This window comes from Perca fluviatilis, chromosome 24 (assembly GCF_010015445.1).
Source record: "Perca fluviatilis chromosome 24, GENO_Pfluv_1.0, whole genome shotgun sequence".
NCBI lineage: Eukaryota > Metazoa > Chordata > Actinopteri > Perciformes > Percidae > Perca > Perca fluviatilis.
In genome coordinates, this window is record NC_053135.1 from 21004790 (window position 1) to 21011579 (window position 6790).

The 6790-nt window shown below is 40.2% G+C and overlaps 2 protein-coding genes across 4 annotated transcripts in view; one reads left to right on the top strand and one right to left on the bottom strand.

The window, feature by feature from the left end:
• The window catches only part of dytn (dystrotelin), a 109318-nt gene that overhangs the window by 38852 nt on the left and 63676 nt on the right, over nucleotides 1-6790 (bottom strand). The gene's annotated exons all lie outside the window — the stretch shown is intronic.
• The window catches only part of LOC120554011 (CD59 glycoprotein-like), a 92018-nt gene that overhangs the window by 26385 nt on the left and 58843 nt on the right, over nucleotides 1-6790 (top strand).

Here is a 6790-nt window from a genome sequence, read left to right on the forward strand (position 1 = left end):
TGATGCTTTTCTCCTTTTTATATCACTTTTTTTCCACATTTCTGTTGCTTTTCTCGATGTTTTTGCCTTACTGTAGAAGACATTAGATCTACAATAATAACTGGACTTGTTGTCCTGGCTCCTGTTGTTGTCTTGGTTGGGTTTTGGGGTTAAATATTTGAGGAAGTTAAATCCCAAGAGGTTAAACTCCAGCTGACAGTGAACGGTTAATCAGTGACATGCTGGATCTCTGACAGCTGATTGGCTCACAGGAAAAACTATCAGTCCTCCTCTTTTTTTGACACACACAAGTGTCCAAAGACTGAGAGAAGAGAAATATTATAACTCAAAATGTGCTGGAGCTATCTGAGGTTAAACACAAACATCAGTTATTCATTAAGATAGAGACTTTTTAGAGAAAGTTTGTTTCGTAGACTTTAGAAAAACAAGAAAGTTTTGGGACCTTTAGACTTTAATACTTTTCTAGAACATGTTCCCTTTAAGTCATTGATTATGTTTAATAATCAAACTAGCAATAGAACTGTTTACAACTACATACTACAATAAAACTTTACACAAGCTTCAGATTTACAAGTCAGAGGAATTTCCATTTCTGAACAGAGGTGTCAAAAGTATTCACATCCATTACTCAAGTAGAAGTATAGATACTAGGGTATAAAAAGACTTCTGTAGAAGTTGAAGTATCAACTCAAGCTTTTTACTCAAGTAAAAGTTTAAAAGTATTGGTTTCAAAACTACTTAAAAGTATAAAAGGGGGAAAAAATGCCATTAAGGACAAAAGCTTAGCCCGCCTCACAGGGGCCTATAGTGCACTACTGAAAACATGTCTTATATTTTAGATTCTTCAAAGTAGCCACCCTTTGCTTTTTTATTAATAAGGTTAAAACTTCCACTAATGAACCCTGACAAAGCACACCTGTGAAGGTAAAACCATTTCAGGTGACTACCTCATGAAGCTCATTGAGAGAACACCAAGGGTTTGCAGAGTTATCAAAAAAGCAAAGGGTGGCTACTTTGAAGAATCTAAAATATAAGACATGTTTTCAGTTATTTCACACTTTTTTGTTAAGTACATAATTCCATATGTGTTCATTCATAGTTTTGATGCCTTCAGTGAGAATCTACAATGTAAATAGTCATGAAAACAAGGAAACACATTGAATGAGAAGGTGTGTCCAAACTTTTGGCCTGTACTGTATGTGTACTACTGAGCATTAACATGTGTTTCATGGAGCGGAAGATATGATGACTAGTTGTCTATAACCCCAATTTCCACCAACTGCGTAACATCTGCGGATCTGCTCTGGATCGGCAGGGAAGTCAATAGGTTTCCATTAAAGTCAATGTGTGCATTTCCACTGACCAGTCCCTCCAGAAAAACGGGATTATGTGATGTCATTACACGACATGAACATCATCGAAAAGCAGGGTGTTGGGGAATTCACTTTTTTCTCTTTTTCATCAAACCGCAGTTTTTGCAAGTTCCCGCAATTTTATTGCATAAAATTGCATAAATATCATATAGAGCATATTCCATCGCATTTTTTAAGAAAACGTGCGACACAATTAAGGATTCAATCACAAAAAAACCTGCAGTACACAGCAGATAGTGCAGGACAGGAAGTGGAGCACAGAAACAAAATAAAACATCTGGTTAATTTTCTAAATAAAATACACTGTGCTCACGATGGATCATATTTCCCTGCACTACACCTTAAAAAAGTCATAAAGGGGCGGAGACAGGCCTGAAGTCAAACTGTTGTTGGTTTTGTGGTTCTGTCTATAGAAACTACATCCTGTTATATCGCGCGATCATACGTGAATTTGCTCATGGTCCGCGTGATTTCAGCGGTCAGTCATGGCCGCAGCCGTTCCGCAAAAAATCTGGAACTTCAGAGGCATGTTATCAATAGCCTTTAATGTAATAATAATTAAATGTATATCCACGCTTAGCTGCAGGAATCTGTGAGGGCAATGGATGTAAGATTACAAAACTGGACAAGAAAATGGGTGTACCCAGGGCACGCTTAGTATCAATTACCCTTGTATGATTGTCTATATAGGAGTAACGAGGCTATTTTTAAAATGTAAGGAGTAGAAAGTACAGATAATTGCATGAAAAGAAGTAAAAAGTCTGCTGTAAAATAAGACATCCTGCTGTGAAAACTCAACTCAAAGTGTTTTATAGGTTACGTTATGAATATAATCTCCAGATAACAAAGTTGTAATGAGGTCCTAAGTTGTGTGATTTGTTGTTGAGTTGAAAGAGGAACTTTGAGCTTCTGAGTTGTTTTATGATTTGATATTGAGAGGTTTATTGCGCACGCTAACTCGTAAAATAGATCCTGCCCTGCAGCAGCTCAGACGTGGGACCATAGCAACAAGGTCATGGTTAATAAATTGAAGTTTAATCCAACGTCTCTGACATTCAGCCGCTGATCAACATGGACTCTAGAGTCTTCTTCCTCTTGACTCTGGGTGAGAAAACTGCAGTTTGTGCTTTTATTTTGGGAGATTTATTGGGAGGTTATGAGCTACAGTGATGGCTTGTTGAGTTTATTTTCAGCGGCTTAAATCACAAATAATTCACCGTCAATAACAACACGTGTGTTTACCCAAAATATCTGTGTATTAACAGTTGTGTGACTGTAATTCTGTAGCAGAAATTGTTAACAGAACGTGATTCACAGTTGTACTTACTGTTTATTTTGAATTACATAATGGGATCTTTATCTGTGCTCCGACCACTAACACAGTGAGCTACACCATTATCTTAAATTATAATAACCAGGACTTGGATTAGCGAGAGTCAGAAGCACCATACAAAAGGATCAAACAAAAACTGTTCAACCCTTGTGTTGTCTTCCTATCGACCATGCATATTTGTTTTTTTCTGGGTCAAAAATTAAAAAACAAAACAATTTTGGTGACGTTTTGTCACTTTTTCAGAAAATTTCATCCAATGTTTTTCCTGATGTTTTTGTCATTTTTTTCAAGTTTTTGTTCACTTTTTTTTGCCACAAATTTCCTATGTTTTTGTCGATTTTTCAGCATTTTTTCTTTTACGTATTTGTTGTTTTATTTCCATAATTCTTTGTCACTTTTTCCAACGTTCTCTTATATTTATTTTTTTCAAACGCTATAAAATTGAATAAAACACCCAAATTCAATGAAAGTAGTGAACCGATCATTTATTTAACTTGTGAAGAGAAACAGTTTGTACGGAACCATAATTGTTATTTTGTTTTTGGACAATTTGGTTGAAAGAAACCCACATTTCTGAAAAAGGATAAAACAAAAACTGTTTAAACAAGCGTAAAAAAAGACGTCAAATAAAGCTATAAATTAAATTTTGTTATTGTGCAGAGCACAAGTTCAAATACAACGAAATGCAGTTTGCATCCAACCAGAAGTGCAAAAAAAGCAGAAAAGTGCAATGTGATATAGAAAGTATAGACAGGACTAGAAATATATTGCAGTGTAGACAGTAGTGTACAGTTGGCTAACAAAAGGTGGTTTAGAGTAATATAAATTAAATATAAAAGTGTGCAGTGTATTAGCAGTTACTTTATAAGAGCAGAATAAATATGGCTATGTAATATGAACATGTACAGATATGTTCAATGTGGCAGCAGTGTCATTATAATAGTAGTAAAAATAATATAGATATATGCAGTGCATTAACAGAATATATCATACGAAAAACTGAAGAAATATGGATATTCTGTATGAACCGAATAAAGAACGGGGAACTCATATTAAGGTTAAAAAAACTCATAAAGTGACAGGATGTTACCGATGGACCGAAACATGGTTAACAAATGATCGACAGTTTGAGAGGAACATTGTAGTTAACATCTGAAGATAAAGTTTTGTTGAGTTGTTGAATTTAAGTGACAGTTAAAACCCAAACTATTTATAATTTTTATGACCATCCAGTATTCTTCACACTCAAATTATACTTTCCAAGTCTTAAAGTTCTGTGTGACGTGCGACTATGAATTTTGTTTGTAATAATGTCTCCTGACAGCTGTTCATCTGGCCTGTACTGCTACTACTACTGCTCCTCCTCCTACTACTACTGACCCGACCAGTGCTCCTGTAACATCATCAGCACCAAGTATCACCGACACAACAACAACAATACCAACCCCTGCTACTGATAGTACTACTACCACTCCTCCTGCTACTACTACCGTTACTACTACTACATCCTTTGCTCCTGTAACAACCGGTGTAACAACCGGTACCCCTGAAACAACCGGTGTAACAATCGGTACTCCTGAAACAACCGGTGTAACAACCAGTACTCCTGAAATAACCGGTGTAACAACCGGTACTCCTGAAATAACCGGTGTAACAACCGGTACTCCTGAAATAACCGGTACAACAACCGGTACTCCTGAAATAACCGGTACAACAACCGGTACTCCTGAAATAACCGGTACAACAACCGGTACTCCTGAAATAACCGGTGTAACAACCGGTACTACTGAAATAACCGGTGTAACAACCGGTACTACTGAAATAACCGGTGTAACAACCGGTACTCCTGAAATAACCGGTATAACAACCAGTACTCCTGTAACAACCAATGTAACAAGCGGTACTCCTGAAATAACCGGTGTAACAATCGGTACTACTGAAACAACCGGTGTAACAACCGGTACTCCTGAAACAACCGGTGTAACAACCGGTACTACTGAAACAACCGGTGTAACAACCGGTACTCCTGTAACAACCGGTGTAACAACTGGTACTCCTGAAACAACCGGTGTAACAATCGGTACTCCTGTAACAACCGGTGTAACAACCGGTACTCCTGAAACAACCGGTGTAACAATCGGTACTCCTGTAACAACCGGTGTAACAACCGGTGTAACAACCGGTACTCCTGAAACAACCGGTGTAACAATCGGTACTCCTGTAACAACCGGTGTAACAACCGGTACTCCTGTAACAACCGGTGTAACAACCGGTACTCCTGAAACAACCGGTGTAACAATCGGTACTACTGAAACAACCGGTGTAACAACCGGTACTCCTGAAACAACCGGTGTAACAACCGGTACTCCTGTAACAACCGGTGTAACAACCGGTACTCCTGTAACAACCGGTGTAACAACCGGTACTCCTGAAACAACCGGTGTAACAACCAGTACTCCTGTAACAACCGGTGTAACAACCGGTACTCCTGAAACAACCGGTGTAACAATCGGTACTACTGAAACAACCGGTGTAACAACCGGTACTACTGAAACAACCGGTGTAACAATCGGTACTACTGAAACAACCGGTGTAACAACCGGTACTACTGAAACAACGTCGTAACAATCCTAGTACTGAAACAACCGGTGTAACAACCGGTACTCCTGTAACAACCGGTGTAACAACCGGTACTCCTGTAACAACCGGTGTAACAACCGGTGTAACAACCGGTACTCCTGTAACAACCGGTGTAACAATCGGTACTCCTGAAACAACCGGTGTAACAACCGGTACTCCTGTAACAACCGGTGTAACAATCGGTACTCCTGAAACAACCGGTGTAACAACCGGTACTCCTGTAACAACCGGTGTAACAACCGGTACTCCTGAAATAACCGGTGTAACAATCGGTACTCCTGAAACAACCGGTGTAACAACCGGTACTCCTGTAACAACCGGTGTAACAATCGGTACTCCTGAAACAACCGGTGTAACAACCGGTACTCCTGTAACAACCGGTGTAACAATCGGTACTCCTGAAACAACCGGTGTAACAACCGGTACTCCTGTAACAACCGGTGTAACAACCGGTACTCCTGAAACAACCGGGTAACATCGGTACTCCTGAAACAACCGGGAACAATCGGTACCTGAAGCAACCGTGTAACAACCGGTACTCCTGTAACAACCGGTGTAACAATCGGTACTCCTGTAACAACCGTGTAACAACCGGTACTCCTGTAACAACCGGGTAACAACCGGTACTCCTGTAACAACCGGTGTAACAACCGGTACTCCTGTAACAACCGGTGTAACAATCGGTACTCCTGTAACAAACCGGTGTAACAACCGGTACTCCTGTAACAACCGGTGTAACAACCGGTACTCCTGTAACAACCGGTGTAACAATTGGTACTCCTGAAACAACCGGTGTAACAACCGGTACTCCTGTAACAACCGGTGTAACAATCGGTACTCCTGAAACAACCGGTGTAACAACCGGTACTCCTGTAACAACCGGTGTAACAACCGGTACTCCTGAAACAACCGGTGTAACAATCGGTACTCCTGAAACAACCGGTGTAACAATCGGTACTCCTGAAACAACCGGTGTAACAACCGGTACTCCTGTAACAACCGGTGTAACAATCGGTACTCCTGTAACAACCGGTGTAACAACCGGTACTCCTGTAACAACCGGTGTAACAACCGGTACTCCTGTAACAACCGGTGTAACAATCGGTACTCCTGTAACAACCGGTGTAACAACCGGTACTCCTGTAACAACCGGTGTAACAACCGGTACTCCTGTAACAACCGGTGTAACAACCGGTACTCCTGTAACAACCGGTGTAACAACCGGTACTCCTGAAACAACCGGTGTAACAACCAGTACTCCTGTAACAACCGGTGTAACAACCGGTACTCCTGAAACAACCGTGCAACAATCGGTACTACTGAAACAACCGGGGTAACAACCGGTACTACTGAAACAACCGGTGTAACAAACGGTACTACTGAAACAACCGGGTAACAACCGGTAATCCTGTAACAACCGGGTAACAATCGGTACTCCTGTAAC